The 6,854-nt window shown below is 38.9% G+C and overlaps 1 pseudogene; it reads left to right on the plus strand.

Annotated features, from left to right (window-relative positions):
* Positions 1 to 5,014: 5,014 nt before the first annotated feature.
* LOC136388074 (serine/threonine-protein kinase 31 pseudogene) lies at positions 5,015 to 6,562 on the plus strand (annotated as a pseudogene).
* The last annotated feature ends 292 nt before the right edge of the window (positions 6,563 to 6,854 follow it).

Below are 6,854 nucleotides of genomic sequence, written 5' to 3' on the forward strand. Positions count from 1 at the left end.
AGAAATCTCAGAAGAATTAAACCATTTTGCCTGTTACTATGGAGAGATGAAAGAAACATAAAGTATAATCCCTGTGCTCAAGGACCTTATACTTAAACTGAGTAGAAAAAAAACTACACATTTAAAATAATTGAAGAATAATGTAGGGCATCACATATACACATTGAATGGTGAATTGTGTGGCAGATGCAAGAGAGTATAGATTGTCCTCAGAGAACAGGCTCTTCAGGTCTTAAGCCAAGTTTGTTCACCAAGAGAAAAGACATGGAACAATCGTTACCAAAGCCAAAGAGAAAAGATCGTGAGGATAAGGGCTACAATGCTGAGGGGTGATTTGTTTGGATATTTATCTAGTTTCAAGGTACTCAATGCATACAGGGATAGCTATACATTTAGAAGTCTCAGAAACAGTCATAAAACTGTAGCTAAAGAAAACACAGCTAAGAAACTATGGTGACTGCTATCCTAGAAAAAAGAGTCCATACATTTGAGCTGAGTGAAAAAGCTGTTAAAAGAAGGTAGAACTCTACCACTAGTTGTGTGGCTTTGAATAACTAACCTGATTTTGTTCCTAGTTTTATCATCTATTAAATGGAGCTAATACTGTCTTCCCTGCCTCAAATTCAAGCTTGTAGTGAGAATCTCATGACACTTAATAATTAACCAAGTGCCAAAGAAACTGGGAGTTCTACCTGCACTGTCCATGCAATGCCATGCCCACAGTGGCATTGTGGCACTACATCCAGTTGTGAAATCAGCTAACAGTTTTTGAGAATCTAATAGATTCTAGACATTGTGCTTCACACCAGGGATCTTAAGGCAGAAGAGATAAAGTTAGAATAAAACAAAGGTTAGTCCAGCCCTAGTCAGTTGGCTCGGCAGTAGAGTGTCGGCCCAGTGTGTGGAAGTCCCGGGTTTGATTCCCAGCCAGTGCACACAGGAGAGGTGCCCATCTGCTTCTCCACCCTTCCTCCTTTCCTTTCTCTCCAGCCAAGGTTCCATTGGAGCAAAGTTAGCCTGGGTGCTCAGGATGGCTCCATGGCCTCTGCCTCAGGTGCTAGAATGGCTCCAATTGCAGCAGAGCAATGCCCCAGAGGGGCCAAGCATCACCCCCTGCTGGGCATGCTGGGTGGATCTCAGTTGGGCGCATGCAGGAGTCTGTCTCTCTGACTCCCCACCACTTCTCACTTCAGAAAAATACAAAAAAAATACCCCAAAAGTTAGTCCTAAAAGGGGAGCTCAGTTGGTTAAAGCATCCTCTAGAAACACCAAATTTACAAGTTGATTCCCCATCAGGGCACATACAGGAAGCAGCCAATGAATGCACAACTAAGTGGAACAACAAATTAATGCCTCTCTCTCTCTCTCTCTCTCTCTCGTTCCCTTACTTGCTCTATAATATCTAAAATCAATATTTAAATTTTTTTTAAAAAAGAATAAAACATAGTTTTAATTATTCATGACTTGGATGGCAATTATTTCTTAGCTATAACACCTAAAGTACTAACCTAAAATATGAATATAAAGTACAATGTAAATAAATAATGTGGACTTCATCAGAGTAAAAATAAGAATTTTTTAAAAAAACTATCTGAAAAATAAAAAGATAACCAAAAGAATGGAAGAATATATTTTTAAAATCATATATCTAATAAGGCCTAATATTTAAATATGATATATAATGAACTATTATAACTCTACAATAAAATGACAAGTAACCCAAATTAAAATGAGCAAAGGATTTGAATAGACATTTCTCTATAGAAGATATACAAATAGCCAATTACACATAATAAAATTCTCAACACTATTATTCATCATGCAAATATGCAGGTCAAATCTCAATGAGATAATACTTCATACCCACTAGGATGACTATATCAAATGAGAAGGACAATAAATATTGTTGTCAAGGACGCTGAGAAATTAAAACCATTATACACCGATGGTGGGAGTATAAAATGGCACAGCCATTTTGGAAAGCAGTTCGGCAGTTCCTCAAAAGCTAAATGGAATTATCATGTGACCTAGCAATTCCAATCCTGGGTTTACACCCAATTAAATTGAAAACATATATTCACACAAAAACATGTACTTGAATGTTCTTAGGACCATTATCCATTATTTATCATAGCCATAAAGTAGGGGGGGATAAATGCTTAATAATTGATGAATAAATAAAATATAGAATATCATTCAGCCATTAAAAGGAATAAAATACCAATACATGTTGCAATGGATGAACCTTGAAAATACTATTTGAAGTGAAAGAAGATTGTCACAAAAGGTCACATATTGTATGATTCAGTTTATATAAAATATCCAGAATAGTCAAATCCATAGGCACAGAATGTAGATTAGTGGTTGCTAATTGCTGGAAAGAGAAGCAAATGCGAAGTGATTATTAACAGACATGAGATTCTTTAGAGAGGGGGTGGTGAAAACGTTCTGGAATTATAGTATATTAGCAGTAGGTATATAATCCTGTAAATATATTAAAAGCCACCAAAGTGTATACTTTAAAAAGATAAATTATATGGTATATACATTATATATATCTCAATTTTTTGAAAAGACAGAGTTCCTTCTAATGAAGAAGTTTAAAACACAATGGCAAGGGAAAAAAAGAAACCAGTACTTACAATGCAAAATAAACATTTATTGTTCAATATAATAAGCACTGGTGAGTTGTGTCATGCATATAGAGAGATAAGAAACAAGAAATAGGCTCTGGCTGGCTGGCTCAGCTGTAGAGCCTCGGCCTGGCATGTGGATGTCCCAGGTTTGATTCCTGGCCAGGGCACACAGGAGAAGCGCCCATCTGCTTCTCCACCCTTCCCCCTCTCCTTTCTCTCTGTCTCTCTTTTCCCCTCCTGCAGCCAACGTTCCATTGGAGCAAAGTTGTCCCAGGCACAGAGGATGGCTCCATGGCCTCCGCTCAGGAGCTAGAATGACTCTTGCTGCTACAGAGCAATGATCCAGATGAGCAGAGCATCGTCCCCCAGTGGCCATGCCAGGTGGATCCTGGTCGGGAACATGCGGGAGTCTGTCTCTCTGCCTCCCTGCTTCTCACTTCAGAAAAATACAAAAAAAGAAAAAAGAACTAATGCAATATTTATTGACCACTCACTATGTGCTAGGTATTGTTCTAAGCATTTCACATGTCATTAACTCATTTAATACATGTGACTAATCATTTAGCTAGGTACTTTTATATCTCCATTTTTCTGAAAAGAAAAACTAAAACACAGAGTGGTAAAGAAACTTGCCCAGCCTGACCTGTGGTGGCGCAGTGGATAAAGTGTCAACCTGGAAACGCTGAGATCACTGGTTCAAAACCCTGGCTTGCCTGGTCAAGGCACATATGGGAGTTGATGCTTCTTGCTCCTCCCCCTTCTCTCTCTCTCTCTCTCTTTCTCTCTCTCTCTCCCCTCTCTATAATAAATAAAATCTTAAAAAAAATTTAAAAAAAAAAAAAAAAAAGAAACTTGCCCAAGTTTTTATTACGCATAAGTAATAAAGCTAGGATTTGAGCCCAATCAGTCAGGCTATAGCATTCATATTCTTATCATGAGGCAATACCATTTTTTAAAAAAAATGTAAGACACAATATGCATATAAAAATATCTCCATAAGTCTCAGTTCATGGAATCACTGAATCTTTTTTTTTATTATTATAGGAGAGGCAGGGAAGCAGAAACAGACTCTCACATGCGCCCCAACTAGAATCCACCCAGCAAGCTCTAGGGGACGATGCTCTACCCATCTGGGGCATTGCTCCCTTGCTCAGGAACAGAGCCATCCTCAGTGCGTGGGGCCAAGTCAAACCACTTGAGTCATGTACTGAAGGAGGGGAAGAGAGAGTGAGAGAGAAGGAGAAGAGGGGGGGGCTGGAGAAGCCAATGGTTGCTTCTTCTGTGTGCTCTGTTCGGGAATCGAACCTGGGACGTCCACAAGCTTGGCCGATGATCTATCACTGAGCCAACTAGCCAGGGCCTCATTGAATCTTAGAGTTAAAGTTTATGTAGTGCCTCTTCCTAGTTCATTCCTAAAGTCCCTATATAACACCCTGTCCAAATGGTCTTTGTACCCTGCCTACTTTGTATACTTCCTGAAAGAGAAAACTCAGTATTGACCCAAACAATGTATTCTATCTTTGAATGGTGATGGCTATTTTGAAAGTTCTTCCTTGTATTAAGATTGTATGCCTCTTAAAGAAATAAATTTCTTTATCGGTCAGGTTGCCTGCAAGCAGGCCTGAGATGGGGATTTAGGTAGATGTGATTTATTGACAGAGTGCTCTTAATGAGCCATAAGGGTGGAAAGAGAACGGGATAGGGAAGTAGAAATATCCCAGGAGGGATGTGGTCACAGTCAAGTATAATCTTGGCTCTGTATACATGGGTAAGGCTCTTTAGAGCATAAACCACAGCACAGAGTTGCCCACCTTTTGAAGCATCAATCTGTCATGAGTCACAGTGGTGGGAGGGATGAGTAAGTCTGGGCAAGGCAGCCAGGAGAAGGGAAATGGGCAGCTGCAAGCCATTAGCAGCTAACCTATCAACTAGGGGTAGGGTGTACAAGCCTGTTAAAGGGATCTGTGTGGGCAACACAGCATCTCCTACTTTCTCACATTACCTAACAAAGGGATTGAACACAGTTGTTGAGGGCAGGGTGCACAAGTAGAGTCAGTTTAAAACCTAAATTAACTCTTAAACCTGTTTTCTACCACCTACTAGCTGTGTGACCTAAGTCAATTCACTTTCCATCTCTAAGTCTGGTTCTTTATCTGTAAAACAGGCATGGGGGTATAATGAGAATCAAGAGAAATAATAAACAAAATGCATTTAGTGCTGTGCTAATCATGTAATTAATGCTTAAGCAGATATTACCATAGCAAGTATAAATTAAATATTTGTTGTTATAAAATTTTACTTATTTCCTTCCAGAGTAAAGTGGAAGATGTTGAATTACTGATTTAACCCATCACTGATTTCAAAACTTACAACTTCCAATGGTTGAAAAGAATAATTTGGCAAAATCTGATGACCATGATAGATTTGAAATTAAAATAATGAAATAAGAAATAGCTCAATTTCATGAGCTACTACTGTTCAGTAAATTTATTGTGAGTAGGAAGAACATGAGAAGCTGAGTAGCTTGGTACAGAAATGGTTCCCTGAGCTGCCTCTGCTTCATCCTGAAATAGGATTATTTAAGTCCATCAACTCTGGTGGTCTCCTTACCATGAACTTGGAACAGATCTTCTTGAGCTGAGCCCATGGAACAACTTAGCAGCAAGCTTCTTTAGTATGTTCCAAGATTAATGGGCAGATAATTCTTTTAAAGGACTATTCTATGGTTGTTGACATGAAAGTCAGGGTGATTCAGAGAATAGCTTCCTATTGCAGAGCTTGGAGAAAGGTAAAGAAGAGTCTCGGTTACTACCATTGATATTCTTATTTTCATGTAAGTCCAATCCTATGGCTTACTTGATGGCCCTGGACAGGGCATGTTATTCATTCAAGCCAGTATGCCTGTAACTTCAGAGGAATCTTTAAAGGTTATAAAGGGTGTTGCCCAGAGCCTGCATACATTCAATAAAGCTGACATAATTAATGGATCGTTTCATCAGGTCAAGGTATTTACTTTATTTCTATTTATTTACTTATTTATTTTGTCACAGAGAGAGAGAAGGAAAGATAAGAACAGACAGACAGACAAGGAGAGAGATGAGAAGCATCAATTCTTTGTTGCAGCACCTTACTTGTTCATCGATTGCTTTCTCATGTGTGCCTTGACTGGAAGGCTACAGCAGAGCAAGTAACCCTTTGTTAAAGCCATTGATTTTTGGGCTCAAGCCAGCTACCATGGGGTCATGTCTATGATTCCATGCTTAAGCCAGCGACCCCGTACTCAAACTGGTGAGCCTGGGCTCGAGTGGGATGAGCCCGCAGTCAAGCCGGTGACATTGGTGTTTCAAACCTGGGTCCTCTGTGTTTCAATTTGACACTCTATCCACAGTACCACTGCCTGGTCAGGCACATGGCATTTACTTTAAACCATGATCAAGGAATTGTTGAAGATTCTGACTTCACTAAATCTGTGAGTCAGCAAGCCTTGGTGAACATGATGGTTGGTGATTTGACTTTGATATCATCTCAAGTAAAAATGGGAAAACCTGCTTCTCCAAGTTCTGTCTTGCATGCTTACAGCTGCATTTATTGTGGCTTTCTGTTCAAAAGCAGGAATTGGAGACAAATGAAGATGGAATCCTAATAGTAGATCAGTTTCATTTGGTGATAATGTCAAATCCTGCCTCTGTACCTTGGTCTATTACAGAAGTGCACTGACTGCTGAGAAAGTTTTGAATGCTGATTATTTCTTTCTGCCAAAGGGTAAATCAACTTCACACCCAGAAAAATATACTGAATATACCCAATATAAAGAGAAAGAAGAATTAAAGTTGGAGAAGTTGAATACATATAAGGAAAAGACAAGAAGCAGTGAAGCCTACTTTGATAGATTGGGATTCTTCTGTTGTTGCAGATGTTTCTTTTAAAAATTTGGTTTATTTTGGTTAAATAAACAACAACAAAAGAATCTGGAGGTGTTCTGTAGTTAATGGGTTGTTACTTTGGTATTTCAGTTGTCAAAAAAATGTTGAAAAAAAGAGAAAGAAAGAAAGGAAGAAAGAAAGAAAGGAAGGAAGGAAGGAAGGAAGGAAGGAAGGAAGGAAGGAAGGAAGGAAGAAGAAAGAAAGAAAGAAAGAAAGAAAGAAAGAAAGAAAGAAAGAAAGAAAGAAAGAAAGAAAGAAAGAAAGAAAGAAAAGGGAGGGAGGGAGGGAGGGAGGG

Source organism: Saccopteryx leptura, chromosome 1 (assembly GCF_036850995.1).
Source record: "Saccopteryx leptura isolate mSacLep1 chromosome 1, mSacLep1_pri_phased_curated, whole genome shotgun sequence".
NCBI classification, from domain to species: domain Eukaryota; kingdom Metazoa; phylum Chordata; class Mammalia; order Chiroptera; family Emballonuridae; genus Saccopteryx; species Saccopteryx leptura.